Source organism: Sciurus vulgaris, assembly GCF_902686455.1.
Source record: "Sciurus vulgaris genome assembly, chromosome: 10".
In the NCBI taxonomy this organism is placed as follows: domain Eukaryota; kingdom Metazoa; phylum Chordata; class Mammalia; order Rodentia; family Sciuridae; genus Sciurus; species Sciurus vulgaris.
This window is the reverse complement of record NC_136470.1, coordinates 141659590-141672591: the sequence shown is the minus strand read 5'-3', so window position 1 is coordinate 141672591 and position 13002 is coordinate 141659590. Positions and strand designations below refer to the sequence as shown.

The 13002-nt window shown below is 44.2% G+C and overlaps 1 long non-coding RNA gene across 1 annotated transcript in view; it reads right to left on the bottom strand.

Moving 5' to 3' along the window:
- Nucleotides 1-4131: 4131 nt before the first annotated feature.
- LOC306670347 overlaps nt 4132-13002 on the bottom strand; it is a 40942-nt gene continuing 32071 nt past the window's right edge. Inside the window, exons 2-3 of the long non-coding RNA XR_013766386.1 lie at nt 6424-6466; nt 4132-4772 (exon numbers count right to left, since the gene is read on the bottom strand). This is a non-coding gene — a long non-coding RNA (uncharacterized lncRNA). The remainder of the gene's footprint in view (nt 4773-6423; nt 6467-13002) is intronic.

Below are 13002 nucleotides of genomic sequence, written 5' to 3'. Positions count from 1 at the left end.
CTGCCATTTAAACTCTGTGAACAACTAACAGGGAAAGTAACTCAATTCCGATTAATCAGTTCCTTGTAAGACTCTTGTCACCTGAGAAAAATGATGTTTTAGACATTTTTACCAACAGAGTTCCCAGACCCTAGCGCTGGGATAACAGCGTTTACCAAAATCTGACCTTTTACCTGATGGAAGTATTCCTGCATTTTCTTAATCTTCCATAACAGAGGTCTCAGTTTTATCTCTTTGTTTTTGTTTTGACTTTTTTAATGGCTGTCTTTATTAGCACTTACATTCAGAAAACATTTTCATGTAAATTTGAAGCCATCAGGACTCAGGGAAGAAGTGACTCTCCTTGGGAGGTGACCAGACATCTGTTGAGGATTCACTGCGGCAGTGATTTCTCAGAGTTGTGAGCAGAATCCCTGTAGCAGGACACAGTGGCATGTGGGATAGTTCCAGCCACACAAGCTCCACTCAGCTGGTGAGTGTCTGATCCCCTTTATTGAACTCGGTCGGATTTTGTAAGGACTCACCACATCACACATCACCTCATAAACAGTAATGTATCTTTGCAGAAGAAACTCTGAGACCATACAGAAGAGACTGGAGTCTGTTTTAAGAAAGAACTTGGCGATCATGAAGTACCAGGATGCATTGCACGCCCGGAACACCTTGATACCTTCTGAACTGTCATGTGTGTTCTTACCTGGTGTGTGAAGCTACCATTCACGCTGGAGTAACTCGGGATAGTAAATGTGCATGGCTCATGAGGTGGACGGTCACCTACACCATGGTGTCCTTTCAGCGTGAGAAAAAACAAAATAGCAACATGGGCACCTGCATTTCACAGGCAACCACACAACCATGCCATGTAGGCGATCTGTCGTAAATAACCAGAAAGGCGTTATCCATGAAACTTCTGTTCTGTTCATATGATGGACCCCCCATAACAAGACTGTCGTGGAGTAACTCCTAACTAACATTCTGAGACACAAAGAGAATTGGCCTGGGTGATTTTAAAAATCGAACTACAACAGAGCTCTTCTGGTGCTGTTGGATAGAGCTTTGAGCCAGAAGTGACCGCGAGAGGCAACTCTTACCATTTCTCAGTTTTAGTGACTTGGGATAGGAAGGAGATGGAAGGAGGGGAGATAAGAGCAGCTCTGTTGGGGAAGGTTGAAAGCCAATAAGGAGGAGCAAAATGGTTTTGAATTCTTAAGTCCAAATTTGTTTTTTCATTGTGAAAGAAAGAAGCAACTTCAATGAAGTTTTATATAGTATTCAAAGTATTCCCTTGATGAAGGATATCCGCTACCTGGACATTTTATTTATTTTATTTATTTTTTTTTTTTTTTGGTATTTTATTTGATGGTTGACGATTCATTATTTTCTTTGACCTGTTGGGGGCTATGCCATGTGGACTACACCAAGATGGCGCCTGGCAGCCAGCCAGAAGTTGTTTCGATCACATCGTGGTGAGGAAGTCGGTTAACATAGACACACTCAGGTGCTTTATCATTGGCCTTATTCAAGTAAGTCCACGCACACAATGCGTGCACATGTGTTCCCGAGTGCTCCTGCTCGTGCCTGCTCATTTTGACCTTTGCCTGTGATTGGGCAGCTGGCTCCTCGCCTGATCTTCACTTAACTGGGGTGGCCCCACCCTCCGCCTCCTGGAGGGAATATAAGGGGCAGTAGGCAGAAGGCAAAAAGCAGTAGGCAGTAGGCAGAAGGCAGATGGCAGATCGCAGAGCGGAAGACTAAGAACACACCTCTAGGTCGCAGATCACAGATCGCAGTATGCGGGACGCACCACTAAGAAGCACCTCTGATAGACAGCACCTTTAGCACGCACCTCTAGCACACACCTTTAGTTCACAGGATGTAGGACGCACCTCTAAGAAGAAGCAGCAGAACTCTAAGAAGATCTCTGAAAGTGTAGCAAGCCTCTTTCTCTGAAACTCCCTCTCCTAGCCTCCCTTCCTCTAAAATCAAGCAAGCCTATCTTCCTCTATAAGCTAGAGAATAAGCAAGCAAGCAAGGAAGCAGCTCAGGAATAGAAGTAGTTTGTTTCCAGTCCACCTCCAATAAATACCTGTGAGATTGTTGCTGCAGGCGGTAACAAATATCCACGGGATTGTTGCTGCGGGCGGCAACGTTGACCCAAGATCGTGTACTGAATCTCACTGTGGTAATCCTGGAGGCTCTGGCAGCAGGTCAAGAGCAATCTGGTGCACCCTGCCTGGTTCCTGGTACACTACTAGACAGTGAAGTTTAGATTAATTCCCACCATGCAAGTTGAGAGAATTCTTGGCCTAAAAATTGCATCCTGAGCCCTCATGTCATGTGTTATCAGTGACCCCAAAATGCTTACCTAAAATAGTCACAGTGCATTCCCATGTAAAAAGGTAAGCTTAGGTATTAAAATTCTCAAAAGAAGTGGGGTGGGACTCAAAAATACCCCAATAGCCCACTCCAACAAACCCTCACTTCCAACTCTCTATTCCTGCCATTGCTACTCGTACCTCGGGAATGTCCATGCTCATAACTGAGGGCACCTCCTGGGTTTCTCAGCTCTCCAAGCCAGCCTTATTTCCATCATGGTATTGAAATAGCCAGTTGTGATCCCTGCCTATACTCCTTTCCCCCAAAGGGAAAAGGGTCACTTGTTACACTACATTGATCTTTCTAAAAGGCAGATGATAGATGATAGAGTGGATGGATGATAGATTCGATAGGTGATAGATAGATGATAGATGATATATATATATGGAGAGAGAGAGAGAAAATAGGGAAGAGACGATAGACAGACCCAGAGGGCGCACTGTCATGATCTGAAGTCCTCAGTCGTAGCATTCACTACCTTTCCTCACCCCACCACCAGCTCTCTGCCATCCTCCTGCTCAGCCCTGCTTCCTCCTGTTAGCCGTCCACCCCATCGCCCTGTCCTTGCTCCTGTTGGTACTTATTCAGCTTCCCCCTCTACCCAAATTTGAAATGCTGAGCTTCAATAGAATTTAACTTCTCTTTTGACTCCATCTCCAGAAGGATCTTTTCCACAGTCACCATTCCAGAACATTCTATACCTATTTTCTAATAATCTTCTGTATTTAAGTAAAACTACATTTTAATTGACTCTTACATTTCTTTTCCATCCCACAAATCAGTTTTCCAAACTGAAATTCATAACTCGTTTATGAGATCAGCTTACTTAACTGACCAGTCTATTTTTTACATAAGTTATATTGAAAAAAGAAATCTCAGAGAACTCTATGGAGTAGGGCTATTGATCTGTGATTTCTGTGTTGTGTGAGAGTGTGTGTGTGTGTGTGTGTGTGTGTGTGTGTGTGTGCGCGCACATTTGTATTTTGCAGTCCAATGTAAAATGCATCTTTCTTTCATGGATCATTGTCACAAATATGTCAAAAACAACCCAAATTTTGCTGATATTCATTCATATATAGTTATGCAGACATCTGGTTAGGTTCACTGAAAATATAAAAATAAATGCAATGGTCTCATTCTGGATGATCTATCATTCTCTTAAGAGAAGTGGGTATGTGCACAAATAATTATGTGCCATACCTGAATTCTAGAACTCAGAGTACATCCAGATGGTTCTCTGGGAAGACAGAAGAAAGAACAGTTCCTTAGGATGCTCTCGGTCCACCTGTTCTCCATTTTCCTGGTCAGAAATCAGCTTGCTAAGTTTTAATTAAATATTTTCAAGATGATAGTCTCATGCCCATTTTCTTCTCTTCTTTTAAATGAATGTAGTTATTATTAAGTAATAGAACCATAATATAAAAACTGTGTTTGGTGATGCAGAAAAAATCATAAATCCTCTTCAACAGGTGAGCTGCTTTTAAAATGTGAACAGGGTCACATCTCAGAAAAGCTGAATCAAGTTAGAGAAAGAAGTTTCCGGGAGGAAAACATGGCCTCCATTGAGTTCCCCGGCATATAAAATAAGAAAACTTGGTCACAGACGGTCACCCAATTTATTCTCCCTTCACATTCTTAAAGTGACATTGCAACGTATTGTAATGTATTATAAAATTGTAGGAACAGTACAGACATGAAATTCCTCATTGAGACTATCCCATAAATCAGTCAACAATATTTGGAGATTACAGCGTATTTTTAATAATACAGACTGGTACTATGCTTTATTTTTTTTCCCTGAAATGCAGTGTACTGTAGTTTGATAGTGTCTGCATTAAGAGCCAAATAAAGGAGCATTTCATAAGAGCATTTAAAAACACTTGAGAGTCTCTTTGATACAGCAAAAATTAGAATTCCAGATCGAAAAGGGAAACAGTGGAACATCCTTCTGCAAATGGACCCAAAACACACTACTGCTTTTAAATCCAGGGCTTCCTTGAAACTTCACTAAACGACCCTGAATGTGAAATTTCCCTGACCCTGGGGATTCTTAGTGCATATTATGAACAAGTGGCATTTTATCCTTTCCCTGGTGCTCATTTTTCTTCATTTGGAGTCCTTGGGCGCTTTCCTGCGTCTGGCTTCGGGGCACATTTGTAAAGCTCGGGGGCTTCTCTGCACATGAGGTGCACGTCCACGCTGTCCCTGCGGCTCTGCTGCCTCAGATGGAGCTTGTGGCCACGTGGGGCTGCTTGGAGCTTTTGGAGCCACACATTTCCGGCGGCCAGATCACTCCATAAAGTCGTGGAGGACTGTTTGCTTTATTTGTGAGGAATCGTGGTCCAGAGTCCAAGCCTCTGAAGTTTATGCCCTTATTAGGAGGTCGATCAAATGACCTGGAAAAAAAAAAAGAAAGAAAATCTGCATTTTATTTAACTTTCTGAAATAGTTAGAAATTTTATTAAATTTTAGTATATTCATTTAAGATACTGACAAGTACAAGACAACAGTAATGAACTCTCTAGTTCACCTCATTTTTCTCTACAACAATCTAATTTTACTTTGTGAGCAGTCCTGGATTTTTCATAATGAACACTGCGTGTGAGAGAGAGAGGAGATAAGACTATACGAATTTTTATATGATATATACAAACTGATATTAAATATTGAAAAGTATAAATACTTTTTTGAGAGTATTTTCCCTGGAGATTATATAGCACTTTTATATATAGTCAATCTGTCCTGATCCTTGTAGCTCTGCTGGTATATGATATGTGGTCAGTTTATTCAGACTAAGACCTGATATCTATACTTTCAAAAACTTGTCATCTGCATTAACACATTTGATCCTCCTAACAAGCACATGGAAATAAGAAAGCAGAAGGGGAAAAAATGTCTAAGAAGGTGTCTGTCCCTTAGAGGTGCTCGGATCCCACATTCTTAAGTCATTCTTCTGAATGCCCACATTCAACTCGTCCTTTGAAAGCTCGCCAATCTAAAAGGACTCTAATTTTTGTCTTTGTTTTCGTGCTGCCTAGTCTTTCAGTTAGATATGCTCAACTGTAGAACAACTCAGAGTGTTTCAGAAACAGACTGGTGGGAATCGGGGCAGCGAGGGAGGCCCTGGGTCACCAGGAGCGCTCTGGAATAAATCAGGGTCCCACACTTCCAGAGAAAGGTGTGCACCTGAAATCTGAAAGTCAAAAATATCCACATTCGACTTACGAATGGACAAACCGTGCTCTCTTTCACAGCGGAAGGTGGCTCTGCTGTCACTCCTAACGGCTGAAGTAGAGGTCAGCTATCAGGACGGCAGGAATATTTTCACTCAAGCTTCCTCAGGGCCCAGGGTTTTTAATTTGAAGATCACTACCCTTGATGGGTGTCTGACTGCATTTTCTAATTATTTTAAAAGAATTCCTGTTTATCCCACTACCCCCAAAGTCATTCTTCTGCCTGAAATTTTAAGTAGACTTGAAAGACATCTTTGTGTATGAGGCATTAAAATATGAACAGATCCTTCAAACTCAAAGTATCACAGAAAATGTTCTTTTCCGCAGAACCACTGACTCAGGGAGCAGGCCAGGATGGGTGGCGATACTCAGAATGCTTGACACTTTTATAGGACCCAGGGCAACTTTGTCGGATCAGGCTGCTCCTCCCCTTCATTTAATCACCTGGGAAGCACGGGCTTCTGGACTCGGCAATGCGGAAATAGGAGCCCTTCCAAGGGCATGCTCACAAGGCGGTTAATAAAGCCACCCTGAGTCTGTCTTGTGACTAGCCTTCATGTTTTTCAAATGACTAAAGGAGTTGAATAAATATTTGAGATAAAGGACTTTCCATCAAACATCTTAATCTACTGACAGATGGGCACTAAAAATAACTCTGGAATAGAACTTTCAACTAAAAAGCCAAATAAAGAGTCCTACTGGCTAAGTCCTCCAATCTCCCCACAAAGGCCAGCACAGGCCATGGAGAACACATGCCAAACGTGAAAACTACTGGCAAGAAACGCTCCCACCATTGCGGAAAGAGCCTAAATACCTACACAGAACCACCGAAGCATGCTTTCTGTCTTCAGGTTTACCTGTAAAGGAGAGAAGGTGATGACGGCTTGATGCCAAAAATACTCCAGCGAAAGAACAGGAAGAAAACTATTCTATGTAGGGAAAAAAAAACAACATTATGCTTTTGTAAAAAAAAATGTGGAATGGACGATTTCAAAAATAATATAGGAAAATCATGAAGAGTTTGTAAAAAAATGAATAAATAAAGTTAGACTCCTGCCTTACACAGATTTTTTTTAAAACCAATTCCAAGTGGATAAAAGAGTTAAATGTTAAAACAAATTCTCAATCACATCCTGGCGACCATTCAAGTACCAGGTGAGCTATAGGTGCACACCCTACCGCTGTGCTTGGGAAAGGCATCCCTCAGGAAGACACAGTGTCAGAAGTCACATAAATAGTTAAGAGAGACCATTGTAAAACACTGCATGCTTCTTTTGAAGAAAGAGTCCTGAAGCAAAGACAAATTGTAAAATGAGCAACAATATGTAAAACCAATGTAATGAAGGGTTAATACCTGGGCTGTGTAGATGATCCTTACAAATCAATACTAAGAAGAATCCAGTAGGAAAAGAAGCAAAATAAAATAGTAAAATGGCCAATAAATGCATTAAAAGAGGTTTGACCTCTTTGATTATAATGGAAAAATTACAATAATGGCATATCTTTTTGAACCATTCAATTAGCAGAAAATTAAGGAGGTTGATGTGAGTGACATTGGAGAGAAAATGAACGCTCATGAACTGTTGGCGGGAGCGTCTTCAGAAGGTAGTTTAGCCACTACATTAAATTAAAGATCTAAAAGTATAAACGTTCAGGCCCATCCGCTCCTATGAACTTGGTAGTGAATTCTAACATTATAATAGAGTTGACAATGATTTTTATTTATTTTGCAGTGCTGAGAATCCAACCCAGGAGCCCGTGCATACTGGGCAAGAGCTTTACCACTGAGTTACGCCCAACCCTGCCATGATTCTTCAGCCTAACCCAAGGAGCATAGGCTACAAAAAAAGAAGGAATGGGACTTGATTAATGTCAAAACATGAGTAAGGGGACAACCAACAGAACGAGGAGAGTCTTCGTAAGTTATATCCATTGTAATCACACAGGATTAACAGCAGAAGATGTGAATACCTCCTGCAAGTCAATAACAAAAGCACAATAATTGTAATGGGCAGGAGACTGGCGGAGACAACTTGGTGTATCACGGGTGGAATGACGTCCAGCCGGGGACGACTGTGAGCCCGTAGGGTGTGCCTGCTAGCGACTGAAAGAAGTCAACCAAAGAAGACTGCACACTGTTATTCCGAGTTCATGAAATTGCGGAAAAGGCAGGAGGAGGGTGGTGGGAAGCAGATAGTGGCTCCAGGGGTTGGCCGTGGTGGGGGATGACTGGCCAAATTAGGCAAAGCACGGGGGAATTTTAGGGTGGTGAAGCTCTGTCGGGGTCACTCAGGAGTACTCAGTACAAGATGCTAAGCACTCCTCACCATCCAGTTAGCTCGTGGCGGATGCTAGGTTTGCCTGCAAACCCTGGTGGGTGTAGGTATGGGTTAGCATACAGAGGCGGCTCTCCTTGCTTGGTCAGCTGGGCGCCCAGGAGTAATGGTGCCCTCACACCAAAGAGCACACCTGGAGCGTGGCCTTGGCTTCTATTGGAAAGGTATAAAAGGACCAGGAGTCCTCTGAGACTTGGCCGAGTCCAGGTGTGGAGCTTGAAACGGACAACAGGAGTCAAGGCTGGTGTCAGTGAAGGATTAAACAAGTAAATACTAAGTGGGGAGGGAGGGGCCGTCTCCCAAGGAGAGGAATGGCACGTACGAAACACCTGACCGGCAATCGGCAGCACTCTCAGGGTCATCCAAAACACGAGGCGTCTGGGGAACTGGTAAAACCAAAGAAGCCATGGTGTTTAAATTTAATGTGGCGTCCCTGCCGGATCCCGAGGCAGAAGAAGGGCTTTAAGACGCAGATTTCAAAAGAAACGCCACAAACTCCAAAAAAGGTATTTACAGAAGATACCTGAAAAAAGTTTCGTATCAAAATAACACAAATAACTCAGACTCAACAACAGCCCCACAAAAGAGGCACCTGATTTAAAAGCTAGATGTGGGGCTAACTAGAACTTTCTCAACCATCTAAGAAGTGATCATTTTATGCATATAAAATTCTTCTGAAACGAAATTTTTTTTTTGAGAAGACTTTAAAATCGTCTCCACTTTAACACAAGGCGAATGGAAAGCTCTCCTCTTCTGAGTAGCTAAGTGGGGACAGGTGGGTGGTGTTGGCCCCCCACGCCCATCCTGAAGAAGGAGTAATGGCTCTCCTGCTTTCCCACCTTCCCTGAAGCCAAGGGTGTGTGCTGGGGGAGGGGGCGTCTGGGGGAGATGATGACGTAAGACATCTCCTCCATCCTGTGATGTGATCTTTCCACTTCTGAAATGTGTCAAGTCAGAATACACTCAGTGATTGAAGGGAGCATTCCGTCTGGTAGAGATTTGGTTTCATTTGCTTTGGTTTCTTTTCTGAGACATTTTCATTAAATCAGTTGTGCATCTTCCAATCTAGGGTACTTTGTAATTGAAGAAAGATTGTATACGGACTCCACAGACGCACGGAGCACTTCCCCAGCGCACCTCTCAGCTCCTGTTTCAGTCAGACGGCAAGCTGACTCTTCACTGAGGAAGGACTTTCCCGTGCTTATTTTTAGGTTCAAAGTTGCACTTTGCGAATGCCCAGGTCAAGGTTTACTGAGCACATCTTGAAAGTTAAATTACCTTTAAACTTATCTATACACACATGCTCAAGGCTTTCTGTCACTCTCCAAGTTGAACAAATACTGGGTTCAGCAAAGCTGGGTGCTGTGCCTCTCTTTCATTTCCTATCAAACCTGGATGCTGAGCAGGGTGGTCCACACCTGTCATCCCAGTGGCTCAGGAGGCTGAGGCAGGAGGATTGGGAGTTCAAAGCCAGTCTCAGCAATGTATCGAGGCCCTAAGCGACTGAGCAAGACCCTGACTCAAAATAAAATATAAAAAGGGCTGGGAATGTGGCTCAGTGTAAAGCACCCCTGGATTCAATTTCTTTTGCCACCCCTAGGGACTCACCTAGGTAATATCGATACTGAAATGCATCCCAAATTCTGCCAAAGTGTGAAATAGTTGAAATTTGCATTTGCTGCTAGGGGCACACTCGTCGGTTCGCACTGCTAGAACAAATTGTCATTGTGTTAATTGGTGTTCTGTCACTGTGACAAAATATCAGAGAACAACTTAAAAATGAGCCCCGGCTGGTGGTTTCAGAGGTTTTCACCGTGGGCACCTGCCTCTGTTAACTCTGGCCTGAGGCAAGGCAGGACATCCTGGCAGGAGGGTGCAGCAGAGCACAGCTGCTCACCTCGCGGTGCCAGGAAGCAGCGAGGGCAGGAGAGGGAGGAAGAGGCAGGGACAAGACACACCTTGAGGCTTCTCCTATGACCCACCTCCTCCATCTGGGCCCCACTTCCTGAGGTTCCTCCCACCTCCCCAGAGTCCATTCAGTCATGGACCGCAGAAGATGAGCCCCAGGTGAGGTCAGAGTGCACGTCGTGCCTCCGCTCCCCCAAACCCACCTCGAACACTGCTGCCCTGGAGACCAAGCCCTCCTCAGCATGAGCCTTGGGAGATGCTCCAGAGCTAAACCACGACAGCCCTGGACTGGCTGGCAACCGACATTTGCTTCTCACAGTCCTGGAGGCTGGGAGGCCAAGATCGAGGAGCCAGTGGGCAAGTGTCTGGGAAAGACCCTCTGACTCATTGCATCTCACTGGATCCACCCATTTGGAGAGCCACAGATGAGAGAGACAGCTCCCCTGGGACTTTATGGAAGAGCTACAAATAATCTACCTATAAGGACCCTCCTGACCTAATTACCTTCCCACGCCCCCACCTCTTAGTTCCATCCTGTTGGGGAATCGGGATTTGAACACAGGGACCTTGAGAGGACAATGACACGCAAGTACACAGCACTCTCCGAGGGCATGTTTCTGTCTACCCTGTCCTCCTCCACATCCTCCGTCCTCCAAGGTCACTCCATCATCCTCTCCTCTTTGAGTTTTCCTTGTATAGTTCTCACTGTTTAAAAGACCTCCCTACACTTTCAAATGCCGTGCATATGACCATGGACAAAGATGGCCAGGATGCATTAACAAGGTGCCACGTCTGATGCAGCCTGCTGTCGGCTTGGGTGCAGAACGCAGCCACACGTGGTTCAGCTATTGTCTGTGGCGGCTTTTGCTCCACAATGCCAGCATGGAGCACTTAGGACATAGAGCCCACAAAGTCCAAAGTACTTACGATCCGACACTTTACTTAACAAATGTGCCAACCTAGACCTTGTATTAGGGCATAAGAACAATCCAGGATGGAACTGTTTCCAAAGAGCCCTACCGCACCACAGGATATGGCCAGTATGGTCCACTGTGCTTTTGCTCCACCTGGGCTTTGTAGAAGAAGTTCAGTAAGCAAATATTGTGATAATGATGTTGAGATCAAGCTCATGAAATACTGAGTGTGAAATTCAGGCGTCCAGTATTCCATACTGTACTATGAAAGAGATCGAGGGATGTCGAGCCAACTCCTGCAAGGTTAAAGGAATCTCATCATTGATATTTTCTAAATAGTTTGTGGAAATCTTTGTCATGATCACCTGGGGGTAAATTTCAGAGTCAGCTGCTTCGACAGCTTTATTAAAGTCTGCCTGTCATATGCTGATCAAATATGTAGATGAAAAGTTGGGAGCAATAGATAATATACTGATTGAAAGAACAGTGACCTTGACATATTGAAACAACAGGATGATTATACCCAGATGTCACTTAACAGGAACTCAATGAAAAGTCCTAACTGTGGCACACACAACCATTTGCACAACTACAGACCTGGGTCTCCTAGCTGAGCAACATGGTAAGAAATGTATTAAGAGTTCAGCCAACAATAAGCTCAAATGCCCCTTGGTCTGGCATTTGCCAAGAAAACTTAATTAAATTTTTATGCATTAATTAGAATATATATCCAGGAAAGAGGAAATGACCATACAATATCCAGATGGTATGTGGTGCTGCTTTCAGGGCTGAACTTTAAGAGAAACTTCCATAGATTGGAGCTGGTCTAAAGGAGACCAGCCAGGATGGTAAGGGCTTGAAGTTTACTGATAAGAATAAAAGCAACAACACACGCAGCAATTGCTTAGAGCTGTGTCTGCCAATGTTGAAAGGACCACCTGAAGTTGGATCAACCTTATATAAGTAACAATTAGAAGTGACTCAAAAGTGTATTAGCAGGAAGGCAAATACTGCAAGATCTTAATCATGTGTGGAGCGTACAAAACACTGATTTCAGCCAGGCATGGTGGCCCACACCTGTGAATCTAGCTACTCGGGTTTGAGGCAGGAGGCTCACAAGTGCAAGGCCAGCCTTGGCAACTTAGGGAAATCCTGTCTCAAAACAATTAAAATACCTGGGTTGTAGCTCAGTGGTAGAGCACCCCTGTGTCCCATCTCCAGGGCCCAACTCCCCAAAAGTGGATCTTGTTAAAGTGAAAAGTGGAATGGAAGTTACCAGAGGCTGGGGAGAATGAGGAGTGGGAGGGATGGGGAAAGGCAGGTCAAGGGTGCTAAGTCACAGCCCTAGCAAGAGGTTCTGCTGGGCTATTGCCCAGCAGGGTGATCACAGGTACCGATGATCTCCTATGCATTTCAGAAAGCTGCAACAAAGAAGTTTGAATGTTTTCATCTTTAAAAAATTATGAATGGATGGGGTTATAGGCCTGTTTCACCTGATTTTAACATTACACAGTGAATACGTACATAAAAAATAACATGGTATCCCATACATATGTACAGTTTTTCTTTTTATGTATCAATTTTTAATTTAAAATAGGAGAATTAGTGAGGTGAGCACTCATCATCTGGGGCCATAAAACAGGACAGTCTGCCCACAGGTCCTGGCCTGATTGGGTCAGTGCCTTTCTGCAGCTCCACCCCCTCCCCCTCCCTCTGCCTCCCTCCCTCCCTCTGTGCCTGCTCTTCCTTTTATTTTTTATGGGCTCCCCTTTTTAAATTCATAAATTCCACTTTAATGTATGTCTATAAAGCGCCAATTTAAAAACAGCAAATAAATAGAAGGAGGAGGAGAGCAGAGGGAGGGAGAAGCTGCGGGGCCCGTGGGGAGTGTTCTGTTCTGTCCCGCATGGCTGTGTCGAAGGGAACCCCGGCACGATGCTCGCCTATGATGGACTAATAAACATCTTCATGAGAGCAGATGAGAAGACCTCCGCGTGACTCAAAAGTTAGGCTGCTTCTCCCGGGGCCCTCTCTTAGGAGAGGCTGAGATTCGTGGTTCTTTGGATTTCAGACGCTGTGTTGTAGTGAGGTCGGAAGGAAATGCCTCGCTGGTCCTGCACACGAATCCACAGGCCAGCCTTGCACTGTGGACACTGGGGCGCTTGGTCCTGCCCTGCTGCACCTCTGCTCAGAGCTAACGATCTAAGCCTTCTCCCAGCATGAGGGGACTCCCCC